Source organism: Lissotriton vulgaris, chromosome 10 (assembly GCF_964263255.1).
Source record: "Lissotriton vulgaris chromosome 10, aLisVul1.2, whole genome shotgun sequence".
Classification (NCBI taxonomy): domain Eukaryota; kingdom Metazoa; phylum Chordata; class Amphibia; order Caudata; family Salamandridae; genus Lissotriton; species Lissotriton vulgaris.
This window is the reverse complement of record NC_141698.1, coordinates 119,958,768-119,976,754: the sequence shown is the minus strand read 5'-3', so window position 1 is coordinate 119,976,754 and position 17,987 is coordinate 119,958,768. Positions and strand designations below refer to the sequence as shown.

Genomic DNA, 17,987 nt, shown 5'->3' with positions numbered 1-17,987 from the left:
CCGACAGTTATGGTTATTACTGCTTGCTATTCTGATTCAGGCATGTGAATCTATGAAAGATACCCCAATACTGGATAAGAAAACAAGTTACTTACCTGTAACTACAGTTATCCAGTATTGGTATCTTTCATAGATTCACATGCACCCACCCTCCTCCCCGGCTGGGCAGTTCTTATTATGGATACTACTTCTCACTTGTGCTGGGAAAATCTGAGGGGAACTGCCTGGGCTGGGAAGGTTCTAGAGGGTGAGGTTAGCTGATTGGCTGAGGCTACATTTTCAGTTCTTTTTACATAATGAGGTAGATAGGCTGCTACGTTTTGGGCCTAGTTGGGCCTATATCCTTTTCTAGCCTACTACTAATGGTTTTTAGGCACTGCTATATATATATAATTTACCGTGGGACTCCCGCCTCGACGACGGGGAATGATTCAGGCATGTGAATCTATGAAAGATACCAATACTGGATAACTGTAGTTACAGGTAAGTAACTTGTTTTCATTTTAATGAGCTCTGTGTACTTGTTGATTTGTTCAATGCGTTTAAAAGCAATAAAATGTAATTATCAAAATAAATCTGTGAGTACGGCCTCCTTTGCTATGTAGATTGCCTTCGCAGAGTAAACATGTACTCTCAAAAAATAGTATGCAAAGGATTCAGAAGAAGTTTGCCTTCTAAGGGGTGAACTTAAAAAGCATACACAGCAATATATTGCCTTGCATATACTATTTACAAAGGGCCAAGAGTTTGTTGCTTCTTTAAGAAAGCCCCTATGCACAGACGTCTTTAGGTTGTGAACAAAAAAGTTGTAAATTGTATGTCATTATGATAGCTAAGAAACAAATGCACCTGTAAATATGTAATATATATTTGTCCAACCCTAATCACTTCAACTTCTGTTAATATGTAATCTTGAGTGAATTTGCAACTTGTATATATTTAACTCTAACCACGAGTATCTGTAGTAGACATATGCACTTACTACTAGTCTTTTTGAGTTTATCTGTTTGTATCTTTTATGTAAATCATGTACTCTGAAGTCCTTGTGTAATGTAACTGGTTCTATTGTAAAGTGCTCTGACACCTTCGGGTAAAGTTTGTGCTGTATTAAAACGCATAAAAAAAAACACTTCCTAAATAAACCTGCCATTAACTGGCAATCAAAATGCTGTTATGTTCGTAGAGTAACTACATCTAATACCACACTAACTCAGTTACAAACTACAAATCATGTTATATCTGAAACAAACAAAAGGACTATGTGATGCCCCTCAAGCAAAAAACGAATGAGAAAACAAATGGGTAATGTACCCATCCGCTAAATGACTTGGGGACAGATGTAGGTCGCCCAATACTGGTCGGTAACGGCCGAAATTACCGAATTACGTCCGTTACCGACCGGTATTGGGCTTTCCTGAAGTAGGTGGCATTTTTTTAGGATTCAGTATTTTACTGAATCGGTAATTTAAAGATTCGGTAAAATACCAAATTCTTAGCATACCGATCCAGTAAAATACCGAATCTAGGATGGAGGAAGCACTCAAGTTAGTGCATTCCTCAGTTAAGGATTCGTTATTTGCCACAAACTAGAAGTTGGTGGTAAATAATGAAAACCCTTGAAAAAGCATTTTTATTGCTTATCTAACAGTGCCATGTTGCAGACATACATGCCCTTAGGACATGTGCATCCATGCACAATTGAGGGGTGCAACAGGGTTGAAAGTGACACCCTGCCACCCTTCAATGTTTCCCCCAATTACCGAATCGGTATTGGGCCTCCAGGCCCATAGGAATGAATGGCAATTACCTAATCGGTAAATACCAATTCGGTAATTACCGAAACTTACCGATTCTGTCATTTTTTCGGTAAAATTACCTACATCCCATTTGCCTGTTCTTAAATTCCGAATCGGTATGATTTGGTATTTAAGAATCGGTAATCTGGGATTACCTACATCTGGCCCTTGGTCTTTATAGTCAATTCAAGCACATTCGGACTACGAAGAAGACATGAAAGCCAATGGCTGAATGGTGCTGATCCTAAGCCATGTCTATGTACCTCTTATTGTACTTTTTTCAGGGATTGCTAATGTGAGGTCTTGTAGACAGCTAAAGCTGTCAGTAACTACACCTAAAAAGCAGAGTTTAGGAGCAAGTGTTATAAAACAGAAAATAATATGTAGAACAGTGGCCCAAACCTGTGGCACAGGGACCCCTTGGGGTCCTCAAAGACTCCACAAGGGGTACGCGCCTACTTAGTAAATTGATTTAAATTAACAGATTAATAAAGTGTATATAAATAAAGAAGCTACAGGTACAATTATTTTTAAACGCACTGTAAATGTGAAGGAATTAGAAATTGGAGGGTAATAATTCAATTAGTATCCTCAGATGGTTTCGTGGGAGCTGTGCAGGTGCATCAAACAGAATATAGTATTGAGCAGTGGCCTCAATTGAATTTAGAACAGTCCTAACCTTTCTATTAAAAAATGTTTCTTAACTATTTTATTTATATGTGTTTGAGAATTAAATGAATGTGTCATCATTTGTGTATTTGTCTGATGAATGTCTTTTTTTCTGCATTTTTATGTTTCGTTTTGCATTTCAAACCATCCTCAACACTTAGGCTGGGGTCCTGTAATACTCAGTAGGGGGTCCCCTGGTTCCAGTAATGATTAAGTGGGGGTTCACAGAAGTTAAAAGGTTGAGAACCACTGATGTAGAATATAAAATTCCTACTCCTTTCTGCATTATCTGAAAGGCCATTTCAATTCCTCTATAACATTTGTTACATTTCGTTTGCACCTGGTTTCATTTATGGGGTCGTTTTTGAGCTTCTGAATGGTGTATTTACTTTCATTTTCCCAGACACCTTTGGGATCTGCGATAGCTGTGCAGGCTTCAAGGGTGTGGCCCTTCCTGAGCTCCACGGACGTCGCCTTCCTCCCTGTTTGTCATGCGTGGCTATGCTGGCCACGTCTGGCTGCACCTTTACCTTTGAGCCTGTTTACAAGGCGTCTCACTGCGGCCATCAGACGCTGCTTCCATAAAAGGCAATGTTAGAGCGTCCTGGGTGATTTAATCGATACTCGTTTTGCTGACACTCGGGGAATACTGAGTTTATACTGTCACAGGCTAAATTGGAGCACAATCTGGTCGTAAAGTTGGCACGAAAACTGCCCGGAGAGGATTATGTTTGCCCGGGATTTCCGCAGAGTTTCAGGACCGATTTGCACTTTTGCACGTGCAAGGGGTAAGTGGTTTATTTCCATGTGTGAAGCACTAGGCATAAGCAGTGGTCGAAGTGGGGAAAAAAGTAGGGGAACTGTGGGTGGAGAATCAGGGGGCGGGTATAACCGAAGATTGAATCAGTGGGCGGAGTCAGGGGTGTGGCTAGAAATAGCAAAACATACCAATTTTTAGTACGTTTAGCATTTCACTGACCAGTTACAGCTTATAACGTTATTTAATTAAAACCATGGATAAACATGTTTATTTGAGGTTTAATTCAGGAAAAAGCAAACACTCATAGGGAATACAGGTTTATGTAAAGCGTGTGAAATATAAGCAGGAACAACATGTTACCTTAATGTGTTGTTCATAAATCCATGATTATTTTTTGTCTCAAACATTGAGGTCATGAATACAGGGCCCTCCCGTACACATGTGTTAAGCAGGGCTCAGAAGAGAAAGGGACTCTTCAGAAGAATCTAGACTCACGGAAACCCACAAAGGCTCCTTCATATTCATGTCAGCCCGCTAGCTGCACAATCATAATATAGCAAAAAGAATAACTGGTGGACAGAATGCAGAACAATATCATACATTCACCCCAGTACAGAGATCTGGGCCTAAATCCATTGTTTCTTTGCTCACCATGCCATTCCAGTTTGGACCCAGTCATATGCAAATCAATCTTGACCCTGTGCCTCATGGGTACAGCCCAGCCTGAACTGCCAAGCCAGGGCCTCCCTGGACTGGAAACAAGCATCCTAGGACCGGTTTCGGGCTTTCAGCCCTCATCAGCCAGGATAGCTTGATTCCAGTGGTATGGAGAGCACGGAACCCACGTCTGGGCATACCCGTCCCACTCGGGGTGACAAATGCAAAAAGAACAATTGATGGACAGAATGCAGAACAATGTCATACATTCACCCCAGTTCAGAAATCTGGGCTTAAAAATCCATAGTTTTTTGCTCACCACCACTCCTGCCCCGTCACCTCTCCTGCCCAGTCACCTCTCCTGCCCCGTCACCTCTCCTGCCCCGTCACCTCTCCTGCCCCGTCACCTCTCCTGCCCCGTCACCTCTCCTACCCAGTCACTTCTCCAGCCCGATCACTTCTCCAGCCCGATCACTTCTCCAGCCCGGTCACTACTCCTCTCCTGCCCTGTCACGTCACCTGCCCGTCATGTCACCTGCCCGTCACTTCTTCTGCCCGGTCACTTCTCCTGCCCGTCACTTCTCCTGCCCGGTCACTTCTCCTGCCCTGTTGCCTCTCCTTCCCCATCACTTCTCCTGGCCTTCACTTCTCCTGTCCCGTCACTTCTCCAGTCCCGTCACTTCTCCAGTCTCTTCACTTCTCCAGTCCCTTCACTTCTCCTGTCCCGTCACTTTCCTGTCCCGTCACTTCTTCTGTCCTGTCACTTTTCCTGCACCATCACTTCTGTCCCGTTCACTACTCCTGCCCCGTTCACTGCTCCTGCCCCGTTCACTGCTCCTGCCCCGTTCACTGCTCCTGCCCCGTTCACTGCTCCTGCCCCGTTCACTGCTCCTGCCCCGTTCACTGCTCCTGCCCCGTTCACTGCTCCTGCCCTGTTCACTGCTCCTGCCCTGTTCACTGCTCCTGCCCTGTTCACTGCTCCTGCCCCGTCCGTTCACTGCTCCTGCCCTGTTCACTGCTCCTGCCCTGTTCACTGCTCCTGCCCTGTTCACTGCTCCTGCCCCGTCCGTTCACTGCTCCTGCCCTGTTCACTGCTCCTGCCCTGTTCACTGCTCCTGCCCTGTTCACTGCTCCTGCCCTGTTCACTGCTCCTGTCCCGTTCACTGCTCCTGTCCTTTCACCGCTCCTGTCCTTTTACCGCTCCCGCCCGGTTACTGCTCTAGCTCATCCCGCCCCGTCACCTCTCCTGCCCGTCACCTTCCCTGCCCCATCACCTCGCCTGCCCTGTCATCTCTCCTGCCCCGTCATCTCTCCTGCCCCGTCACCTCTCCTGCCCGTTCACTGCTCCTGCCCGTTCACTGCTCCTGTCCGGTCAGCACTCCTGCCCGATCACTGCTCCAGCCCCATAACTTCTTCTGACTCATCACTTCTCCTGTCCCATCACTTCTCCTGCACCGTTCACTGCTCTTATCCGTTCACTGCCCCTATCCGTTCACTGCTCCTGCCGGTTACCGCTCCTGCCCATGCCTAATCACCGCTCCTGCCCCTTCACTTCTCCTGCCCCATCACTTCTTCTGCCCCGTCACTTCTCCTGCCCGTCACTTCTCCTGCACCGTCACTTCTCCTGCCCCGTCACTTCTCCTGCCCCGTCACCTCTCCTTTCCTGTCCTGTCACCTCTCCTGTCTCGCCACTGCTCCTGACACGTCAACTCTCCTGCCCTCTCGCTTCTCCTATCCGTTACTTCTCCTGCCCGTCACTCCTCCTACCTGTCACTTCTCCTGCCCGGTCACCTCTCCTGCCCTAGGACCTCTCCTTTCCTGTCACCTCTTCTGTCCGGTCACTGTTCCCACTGCTCCTGCCTGTTCAATCCGTGTGCAACATTGACAAATTACACAAGGTGTCAAGTTCCCCACAGTACTCTGTCTGGGGAAAGCTCCTCTGTATTCACCAGGCCCGGAATGGCCATAGCGGCCACCGGGCGTTTCCCCGGTAGGCTGCTAGGGTGGGGCCGGTTTTGGGCCCCTGGGAGGCTAATTTTGTTACTGGGGGTTGGCAATATCGCCCCCCTGTAACAAAATCGGCCAAAACTGAAATAGAACTGGAAATATTATCTGTGACCTAATACTGTTACTTTGTGAATTTTGCCGAAAAGAAATGAAAAATGTATGTATAAAAATGTAAAGTGCTCTTACACCTATTGTGTTAAGTTTGCACTACATAAAACTATAAAAATAAATGCATAGTAAATAAATAAACAAATATAACACAGGGATAGGGTTGACGGTGATTAGGACTAATATCGAAAGAGAGGTAATCCTATTGATTTGCAAAAGACTGATGATGAGAAAATCAAGAAATGTCTCTCAACTCCCGACAATAAGGACCTCTGAACACAAGTGGCAATGGGTGGTAGCAAGAAGTCTGTAGTAAAGTACAGGAAGGTACAAAGCATTACGACATTAGTGCAATGAAGCTTTTTGTTATAGGTCTGGGTGAAAGTGGTCTCTGAAATACGACCACTAATTCTTATTTGTGAGTTCACTTGGTAGAAGGCAGATTTATTGCCCAAAACAGAAAGCACATATGCTCAAGTTGCTGGGCTGCACTCCCCCTCACCCCAGGGGAGGCCCGCTGAGCAGTTTGCCAGGGCCGGTTTCTGTACCCAGTCAGGCCCTGGTAATCACCAACTCCGATCTCACTCACTTGATGTGCTAAAGGCAGAGGGTGGGCGCATTGTCATTCCAAACGGGGTTAATCAGCCTCAATTGGAATGACAATGGGCCTGCCCTCGCTCTGTGCGAGTTCAGGGAGGGGCTGCTGCAGCCTCTGGAGTTCACAGAGAAGTGCGAGCAGCCCCTGGATTCTGAATGAAAAAAGTTATCGTTTTTTCAGTAGGACTATTCTTGCCGCCCCGGGATGCTTTTTATGAAAGTAAGAAGTAGGGGAACGGACTGAAATATTTTTTAGAAGTAGGGGCACGCCGTGCCCTTCCGTCCCCGCCCATTTCTACCACTGAAGCATAAGTAGGGTGACCTGAATGTTAAAGGCAAAAACCGGGACATTTCACAAAAATAGAAGAAGGACTACCATTTTACTTTAAGCGATGAGAGCGCTCCTCAGCAGAGAATTACAGAACAGGCAGTAAGAACATTCATAAAATATAATTTTTAAACCCAGTAGCTTGCCTGTTAATTAAATTGCTTTCTTGAAACAACTGCTAACTTTCCCTGCTTTCTAAAACATAAAAAACACCTCTCACCGTTTTCAGTCGACCCTCTCTAAAAAAAAACAGGACATGAGCTAAATTTCTTGAAATTTGCTGGGACAGCTGGTTAAAAACAGGGACCGTCCTGCCAAAGCAAGGGACGCCTGGTCACCATAGCCGCATAAGGCACGTACGGGGCAGTCGGTAAAATGCCTGTGTGGACTGTGTTATAAGCACATTTTCCGGTACTTTCCACTCGGAGAGGGTCGAGCCCAAAACTGGAGTAAATTCAACAGGAGGTAAACTCTCCTGGGATCCTTTAGACCAGAGGTATTCAAACTTTTCCAGGTTGAGCCCCCCCAGCTGAATTCCCCCAGATATTGGGCCCCACCACCACCCGACCGAAACCTCGGGAATCCGGCACACCACATGATCGACTGCAACGCGCACACCACGGGCCATATCCGACAAACAATGCTCAACACAACAAGAGTGCCTAGCAAACTGCAGGCCTGTGAGTGGGTGTGGCGAAACGGCAGAGGCGTACCACACAGCTCAAAACACAATCCTCCAAGGCAAAGGAAGTCATCACAACCCTCCCCATCCATCATGTACACCTTGTCATCCACCAACTCCCCCACCATTCATTCCGTCCCTCCATCTGTGCCCCATCCACATCCATACCCCTTCAACCACTTGCAAACCCATCCATCCATCATCTCACCTATCCATCCCTCCATGCACCCCCTCACCCATCCATCCATCATCCATCCATCCCTTCACCCAATCCATCCTCTCACCAATCCATCCACTCTTCCACCCACTCATCCATCCAACCACTCACCCCTTCACCCAAGCTATCCTCCCACTCATCCATCCACTCCTCCATTCATCCATCCACTCTTCCACCCATCCATCCACTCCTCCACCCATCCATCCACTCACTCATCCATCCATCCATCCAACCACCCACCCTCTCACCCATCCAGCCATCCCCCCACCCACTCATCCATCCACCCAGTCACTCATCCGTCCACCCACTCAACCCCCCACTCATCCATCCACCCACCCATCCCTCCCGCTCTCCACCCTCCCCCCACTCATGCATGCACTCTCTGACCCATCCATCTCCATGCTCCTCTCCTCACCCATCCATGCACACACCTGCCCATCCACTCTGCCATTCATCCATGTCCTCACCCATTCCTCCATCCACCCTTCACCCATCCACCCACTCATCCATCCACTCATGAATCCATCCATTGACCTCACCCACCCCTTCACTCCTCCATCTATCCCCCCGTCCATCCACCCTCCTCAATCACCCATCCATCCCCACATCCACCCCTTCACTCATCCATCCATCCATCCATTCATTCACCCCTTCACCCATCAATACATCAATCCATCCATCACCTCTCTCATCCATCCACCCACCGACTCGTCCACCATCCACCCCCCCATCGATCCATCCACCATTTCACTGATCCATCCATCCCTCCACCCATCCATCTACCCTTCCAACCATAAACACATCCATCCACTCCCATCCATCCCTCCACTCATGCATCCATCCTCTCTCCCACCATCCATACACCCCTTCACCCATCCATCCCCTCACTCATCCATCCACCCCCCCACCCATACATCCACCATGTCACCCAGACATCCACCATTCCACCCATCACTCCACCCATACACCCATCACTCCACCCATACATCCACCACTCCACCCATACATCTATTCACCCATATGGCAACATAACGGACGTCTGGTGGCCGGCTCCACCCGACATCCCTCACACATTTGATGATTCAAATTCGAATCTGCAGACCAACATCCCTGAACACAGACACTTCGGTGCCCCACACAAAGATCCTCATGAGTTGATGACCGCAGACCAGAGCCCACCGTCCCGATTCATGGCCCAAACCCGGATTGCAACCTCTCCCTCCCTTCCCAAAATAACTGAAGGACTCCCGCCCCCCCTCCCCCTCACTCCCACCCCCTTGAAAGGCTGGGTCCCTGGGCAAGAGCCCACCCGCGGGTGCCTCAAACCCTCTCCGGAAACCTTCTCTCCCTTCTGGGAAGAGCTAACTCTCCCAGGAGGGGACCAATTCATGGAGTCGACAGCTTCAGCTGCAGTGGGAGGCAAGGGGTCTTCTCTGCTAAAGCTGAAAGCGTGTCTGTTTGTTTGCTTTCGTTTTTAGCAGAGGAGACTCTTTGCCTGCACTGCAGCCGAAGCTGTCGACTCCATGAATTGGCCCCCTCCTGGGAGAATCACCCAGACAAAGGAACGGGCACAAAGGGAAGATTGGAGTGGAGCGCGCGCCCCCCCCTGGGATGGTGCCGCGCCCCCCCCCTCCAGGGGGGCACGCCCCACAGTTAGAAGAACCCTGCTTTAGACTCACACAGCAAAACGGCTGTAAAATCATCTCTGTAATGGGGTGAATGTTTGACATTGTACAGCATTCTGTCCATCAATTGTTCTTTTTACAAAAACATTACCAGCTGGTATCCGGTGTGTTTTGCACCCGGTTATTACCTGTGCTTAAAAAAGTGAGGTATAATGTGTGCATTTTCCATTTATTATTTTTCAGATTGTCTCGACCCTAGCCACTGATAACACGTGTTAGTTATTACCCACATTAATGGTACACATTTTATCCTTCTCGAAAGACAAGCCTCCAAGGCCCTGCAGGTTTCAGCCTGTGGCATTCAGGTTGCACACCATCTCGAAAGATAGATGCATTAGCCCACCAGACTATTACACTAGTCCAGGTTTTTAGCCTGATGTTGAGTGTTTTCGTGAACCGGCTTTGCTAGTGAGGCCCTACTGGTTATCTATTTGCACAGCAGGGGCGGCCTTAGGCATGTGCAAGCTGTGCACCTGCACAGGGCCACCAAATCCTAGGGGCCTCTACACCAATATATATCCTTAATATTATAATCCTCTGAGGATGGATACATATTTGCGTAGTGGTCACATGCTGGGATTTGGCAGCCTCCGGCTCTGTTCCACTTCCAAACACCCTGACCCCAGTCTCCCCCCTCTTCACTGTCCTCTGCGCCTACATTCCTCCTAGTTCCTGAGCTGTGGAGGGCTCCGCCCCGCCAGGACCCCCTCGTCCGGGGCCCCCAACCTACGCTCCCTGCCCAGGGCCGCCATGAGCCTAGAGCCGCCCCCTGTGCACGGCGCTAGACATGTATCCTGACATTGACTCTTTCCTAAGAAATGTATTCTGCTTCAATGAGCAGTGCTTCTAGTCCCAAAGACTCCTACATCTCCTTTGAGTGTTGCATTGACAAAGTGTGAGAATCAAGCCGAGTTTTTTTCACTTTTTCTTGGAGCTGCCACTTAAAAGAATTAACCTACTACCATTTCCTTTCCATAAAAAAATAACTCTTCTTCAGTCAGTCAGTCAAAACAAACTTTATTTGGTTTGTTACAACCATAAAAGTACAATTTACCTCTTATCTTACTCTTATTCATTCTCGTTCATTCATCTTGCCACATACCCTACATCCCTCATTCCAACAAAAGCCTAAACATCTTCCCTTTAATTTTCTTTCTAATGTTTTGAAGCCTCTGTAAAAATGGAGTCTGCCCCAACAGAGAGGTGGCATTTGGCAAGGAGGAGCCTCAGCTGAGCCTCACTTTCAGAACTTCTGTCTTGCCCCTGCTGCTTCATGGAATAATGTAGGACAGAAAATTGTCAGAAGTGGATCTCTGGATAAGCCCCGCCCTTGCGCTGGTGGCTGTCAGGTGCTGGTACTTTGGTCTTGGCTGCTCCTGCTAAATTACTCATCTCCCTGGGATTTACAATCCTTAAAAACAAAGATCCAAGGAAATGCATGGGGTCTAAGGCGAGGCCTTGGAGACGGATCGATCAATGTCTGATCAAGAAAGTCAGATCAGTACTATATTTTCAGGATAACTGTTGGCTGGTATATTATTGCCATATAGATTAATCGTATGAAAATGTGCCTCTTGTGATAGGTAATCTAGCACAGATCCCACACATATAGATGAATGATGAACACACCTGAGGCTCAGGGTGTTGACGCAGTTATGTTTTTTAGCTCTCTCTGAACAGCACGGCTTTCTCTGTGACCTATTATTACCAATTAATTCCAGTTATCCATAGAGGGGGCTTTGGCTTCACCCAGAGGAGTATTTCACTCCCACCTCTTGCTATTGGCTGTTTGATGTATCATTCTGCCTCCTATAGAGTGTTTGCATTGAAATATGAGGGACTGTTTTACAACTCAAAAGCACACTAGGATATCACACATTAAATTATTGATCTCATAGATGTGCATACCGAAAGCAGTGATCTTTTTTCACTGGTGGAGGCTTTTCAAAATGTTTTAGCCAGGACTGAAAATACAAGACAGACTTATTGGCTTTACCAGTGCTTGTTTCACATGGGATTTTTCCTTCCACTACTATGTAGTCTTCTGGGTCCTCCACTTTTCTAGTGTAAATGGGATTCTCTTAACAGCAAACCTCTGCATCCCGCTGACCTCTGTTAATTTACCTGTAAACATAGAGAATACTCAGAGATGGCTGCACGGACACCATAGGGTGGCACAGACCCATGCACGTGTTATTTTCCAATCAGACAGTAATTGATTGTAAGCTTTCTGCTCTGCACCCCAAAAACCGGATTGTGTGATCCACTGCAAATTTGAGGATACACTCCACCGGTGGAACTTCTGAGGATCCACCAAGCCTGGGGACCCGATCCCGCAAGAAACTGGCCAAATACCGGATTAGACAGGTCAGATCATTAACGGGTCTGCTGCTTAGACGTGCACCTGCCCTACAGGGCCATTCTCTGATAGTGGATGTACAGAGTGCTGTTGACTTGACTAATGAACAACACAAAGTACCCATACCACAGTGACTTATTGAGTCACTGTGGTTTGGGTACTTTGTGTTGTTCACTATTGATATTAGGTCTAGCCCTCACCACATAAAGGACCTAACCCCTTTTGTTTCCAGTTGACTTGACTACGGCAAGCACTTGTCCTGACTGTGATTTGGATCTACTGGTGAGTACTAATTGTGCTGCAAGTGTTATGATTAATACCAATATTCTGCAGTTCAGCACACATGCAGAAACCCTCTCTCCTTGAGCAAGGCTATTGCTTGCCCGGCCAGTGCCAATTTTTTCATTTGGTGAATAAATATTGGTGACCCCTGAAAGAATCAGAGAGAAGACTTTAATACCAGAATAACTTCTGCTTCCCTCCTCTATCAGAAACGTTTACATTGCAATTCCAAATTCATGCCAGTGGTTGCAGGCGATGGGCACACACCCTCATTTATTGAGACCAGAATTTATTTTTCATCATATGACTTTGAGCAAGAGACAGAAAGACAGAAAAAGGGAGACAGAAGATGAAATTACAAAGACATAAAAAAAGAACCTGCCCAAATGAAATAAATATACAGAAAATGTAGGGTAACAAAAGAAACAAACATGAGGTGGAATCAGGACTGTGCAGTAAGTTTTGGGATCCTGAACTTCTTTCTGTACTATATTATCATTACTTTACAATTTTTTTAATTGTTATTACTATCCCGATTATTTTTATTTTTATTAGTATTAATATACTTCTTGTTATATTATGTTATCATAGTTTAAATTATTTGTGTACTTATTATTCTTTTTACAAAATTGGCACTTTGGAAATGTGAACTATAGTAAATGAAAGCTAATCTGATTACCAAGCATCACCTTGTGTTCCCTGAACCACGATTGATAGTACATGAGTGGATATGAGAACCTGAATCACTTTATTGCTCTGATAAGAACAGGTGAACTTGAACTATGGACCCTGTGAACAGTAATTAAGTTATTGTCTGGTACTGTGAGCCAGGTCATTACCAGGCACAACACCAGGGGGTTTCAGAGCAGGCAGGGACGTGAGCAGTCTTTGCATCCAGATTTTTTCCTAATATGGAATATTTACCTGGAGGCTGCTTGAAAATGTATGGATTGAATGTGCTCAGTGATGTATTGACCTCTCACCACTACATAGTGTTCCTTAGTCTGAGGACATCCGCCAAGGTGCTTGCAGGAAACTTTATGGCAAAGGAGCCCATTCTGTGTTTGATGTCCTTCTTCAGGCCGGTCCTGATGGCCAAGCGAGCCTCAGACAACAGAAGGAAGAGGAGAGATTAAAAGGACCCTGTTCATTACAACAAAAGTCTTCCTTTGGATAAGGTATGAAACCTTGCAAAGAAGCAAAATTGCAACTCACAGATCACAAAAAGGCTTAGGAAGAGATATCTCCTCTGTCTTGAAGGTGAATTAGTGCCAGACTACAATGAATGAGGCAGGTAGATATTGAGTCCCTTTAAACGAGGGCAGTTTACCCTACACTCTCAGGGCCTCCTCCTGAGGACCATGCCTAAGGCCTGATCATTCCACGCATGCTTGTAACAATAAAGCAAAAATCACAACTGGGCTATGTACCGGGTTGTATTAAACATGTATTGGCCAATGAACATCAAACACTTGTGGGTCTGATTTAGATCTTGGCGTATGGGTTACTCCGTCACAACTGGTCGCCGAAACATGAATCTCATTATATCCTATATTTTACGTTTTTATAAATCTCTCGGAGCTGGAGACACCATAAACAGCCACGTGTATCTTTCCTCCTAGAATTGGCTAAACAGGGTCCTTTCTAAACTTTGCACAGGGAATTTGAAATACTTGCACTGAGAATGCAGCGCACAGCATTTCAAAACAGCACAAATACATGCATAACCTGTAGAAGATGCTTTCTTCATTTTGGACACAGGTTTGGGTCAAAAGTTTTTAATTTGATCCTTTGGCCACTATAGTAAAAAAAAGAGATTGCACGCGCGAAGTGACTTTGTTCGCTCCTGTAGAGCAAGCAGGATATAGCTGGCAGAGTACTGAACTGCCCCAGGAGCAGATAGAAGACTGGCCTGCAGTACTGTAGTTAAGCTGGATTCATTACTGCAGTTTTAGTTGTGGTGCATCCTGTTCAGTGAACACTCATTCAGGAGGTCTCAGCATCCTCATCTCTCAGCATCCCTCGAAGTGGACCGCTGAGGCTTGAAGACCTGTTCAGATGCAGCAAAACGCACAAGCTCTGGAACCCCCGCCTTCTGTCACCATTTTCACCTTAAGAGCCATACAGCTGTTGTACCACCTCTGGCGGGATGGGGCAGCTCAGCCTCAGCTTCTTTTAAAGGAGAATCCTTTTGATTTCAAGTCTCCTGGCCTATGGAGCCAAATCAAGGAAGCGGGAGGCATGTTGCTGCCTGGAGCAGTCCTGCTGCCCTCCTTCCTCAGGTGCCCCTGTCCCTTGGGGCTCTGCTGCCACCTGGTCAGGGGTATAACACAAGCCCCTGCAGCGGAGGGCCCGTGTTCAGGGGCTCCCTCAAACCTTCAGAATGGGCCCATTTAGGCCAAGGTCACGGATTATCTGTGAGATATGAGAGACTCAAGTGCCCCTCACTACATTCTGCAGGGGGTGCCATCACTTTGCCCCACACCTCTGGGGCTCGAGGGCGTTTTCTGCCTGGCAGAGGCTGCCATCACAACAGCAAGCCTCAGATAATTCTCTGGGTTAGGGTACAGTGACAGCTGCCCCTCCTGGGTATACAATACCCTTAAACAATAGTGTTAAAAGGGACAGGTTTCGCTGCTCTTTCATACATCCAGGAACAGCGAGAACTTCAGAAAGTTGCTATTTAGGCCACATCAGTCCTTCTGTCGCTTCCAAGGCCTGCTTCTGTCTGGTAACGAATTCAGTTCATAGACGAATAGCTCTTCTTTGCGTGAACATTTACCTTAATTAAAAAATATATCCTACACCGCTTCTCCACCAGCTCCCCTCCTGCCTCAGAGGATGCTGATGACATCTGGCATAAAACATTTCCTGAGAAAGTCTAGACCCTGCACAATGGAAGTCTGAGGAATTAATGGCAGAAATCTTTCCCATATATGTATTAATGTATTTATTCAATGAGAAGCCTGTATGCATCCCATACACCTAACAGAAGCCTCGCAGCGCTTTAGAGAGCGCAAGAAAAACATTTCGACAACAACAGAGCGAATGATGGGGGTTCATATGCTAATGCTGTCATGTTAGAGTTGTCTGGTGCGCTGCACTAACATTAGCAAGGCCTCAAGGCGCTCCTAGGCTTTAGGACCTCCACGCCCTGGTCTCGAGGAGTCCATTACAGACTGAGTCCTACAGGTGGACGTTGAAAAGGACGTGTTTAATGCTCTCATTAAAGACATATAAAGCAAGCCTTGGCTCTACCGGCAGGGAGTTCTGTGTATTATTAAAGGTTAAAAAAGTATCTTTCCAGTGGGTGCACTCAGGTCCATTCGAAGCCACACGTAAGTACCAGCACTTCTCACCTCTGCAGCACCCGCTTACCTTGGGTTGGGGTCGCTGTGATGTGACGTCAGTGGAGTCAGCTGCAGGCGCTGGAGTGACACTGCCCACCTCGGGTGATGGAGCTCAGAGTGACAGGCCGTCAGCTGGGGCTCTGGATTTATAAGGCGCGAGCCGTCGCCCCGATTGGCTGGAAAGCGTCTCAGTGACGTCATCGTCGAGAAAAACATGACAGTTTTACGAGCTCCCCGTTTATGGCACGACCTTTAGGCCCCCAGCTTATCTCCTTTATTGCTGTGGTACCCCTTGGCGAATAAAATATATATTTACGGCGTCGGTGCTATCTGGGGAAACTTTAACCCCGTGGGACGACCGCGCCTCGTGCTGGCGCGCGGCCTTTCCTCACTTCTATTCCTTTACCTGTGGTGGATGTGCCGTCCTGCCACACCTGAGGTAACAAGGTCAGTCCTGACCTGTGCGTTGCCTTATAAGGACAGCTGCGTGGATGTTTTTGTTTTACCACCTCATAAACGGTCTCTCAATCAATGTGCCTCTTTCTTGCAAGGCTACACATTCCCTCCCTCAGAAGTATGAACTGAACCAGGGACTTTTTGAGGCATGGGCAAAGCAGGCAACTGCCCCCCACTTCCCCAGGAAAAGGTGACCTTTGTCTATCTCACCTCTGTCTATTCAAGTAGTTCACCCTCTCGCCTCCTCTCTTCCTGTCCCCACCTCTGACTATATATCCGCCCTTGCCAACTACCATCTTAAAGCTAACTGGGAACCGCAGAAAGACACTTCAATATTTTTTTGTGTGACCCCATTTTAATGTTATGTTAATATATTTTATGTAGCGCTCTAATACCCGAGGGTGTCTTGGCGCTGCCTTGAAGCCAGATAAGAAAGGAGGAGGTTCGGAAACTAGTGATTAAAAAGCCAGGTTTTAAGGGTCTTTTTAAATTGAAGGAGAATTTGGGCTGCTTGAGATGAATAGGGAGGGAATTCCATATCTTTGCGCAGTGCTGATCACAAAACTACCCCCCCCCCCTGCACAGTATTTTCTTGAAGGTAGGTCTTGTCAACAGTTTTGCATTATTTATTTATTTATTTTGAAAGTTTTATATAGCGCGACAAGATCTTTGCAGATATCAGAGCGCTTAACAATAACAAGGGGTAAGAAAACAAGAGAGTGATTAACAGACTTTTGAGCAAAGAATAGAAGACTGAAGTGCTCTAGGGCGTCTATACCAATTGAAATTTTGTACAGAATTATGCAGGGCCCTGTAGGCAGTACATAGGGCCTTAAAGGTGCTTCTCTTCTGTATGAGTAGCCAATGGAGTTCATGTAAGGCTCGAGAAGCTGACTCATGGTTAGGAATGTTAAAGATAAGGCGTGCTGCCGCGTTCTGTAGAGTTTGAAGTTTTGTCAACAATTTCAGTTGTAGGTTAACATATAGCCCATTACCGTCATCTAGTTGAGATAAAAGAAGTGCTGCCTGTGACCACCAGTTTTTGAAGTTGATCCGGTATGAATGGCATGATTTTCCTAATGATCTTTAGAAGGTAAAACACAGCAGAGACGATTTCATTTACTTATTTTTAGTCTTTTATCAAAGATTACCCCAAGATTCCTAACTTTTTCTACTGGTATTGGAGGAGGGCCAAGATGTATTGGCCACCAGTCCGTGGACCAGAAAGTGCTGTTTTTGCCGAACAGCAAGACCTCAATTTTGCCTGAATTAAGGCTTAGGCAGTTTTCGCTCATCCATGAGCTGGTGTTTTCCATACAGTTGCACGTTTTTTTTTAACATCATGCGGGCTTGAATAAGCAGAAAATGTTTAATAGAAATTAAAGCCGTCCCGAACAATGGCCCCCAAAATATTTCTCAAAGTCAAAAAACATCTTTATTAGATTCATAGAATCATAAAAGAGCAAAAAATGTTAAAAAAGTACATTATACCAATCTAGTACAACAAACCTCTAGAATTCCTACATTTAAAACAACCTAAATGAGTTTTACAGATTTTTCTAATTATATTCACATGAGTTTGAGGATCTTTACTACAGTGCAAAATACAAAAGGCATATTTAAAGAGATAAAACTACAATATATAAATAAAATACTAAAGTGCTTTAATGGCTGACTACAATTTTCAAAATATTTCTAGCCCTGGGCCCCAAAAATCTTTAAGATGACACTGAACTAAATGTCTTCCAATGTTTGGATGGTCACGCATGGTGAAAACCCGGGGAGGTTCATCAAGCAGGCCTTCGTCCGGGGTCCCAGGGTAAATCCTGCTTCGCCTGTACGGTACGTGCGCCCACATCTGGCTTCCGGGGTGAGCTTAGGTACTGCTTCCCATGCGCCAGTAAAAGAGGCTGCTGGTGGAGAAAATTACAGAAACAGGGTGCAGTGCAACAGTATCCACAATTATTTTCTCGTCTTGAGCCCACAAACCTGAATTGCAGCAGTAAATGCATTCCAGGGCGAAACTGCACTGTC

The 17,987-nt window shown here is 46.3% G+C and overlaps 1 protein-coding gene across 1 annotated transcript in view; it reads right to left on the bottom strand.

Moving 5' to 3' along the window:
• LOC147684807 (actin, cytoplasmic 1-like) overlaps positions 1 to 15,617 on the bottom strand; it is a 49,309-nt gene extending 33,692 nt beyond the window's left edge. Inside the window, exon 1 of the mRNA XM_086940675.1 lies at positions 15,526 to 15,617. The gene's annotated coding sequence lies outside the window, so the exon portion shown is untranslated. The remainder of the gene's footprint in view (positions 1 to 15,525) is intronic.
• Between the last annotated feature and the right edge of the window lie 2,370 nt (positions 15,618 to 17,987).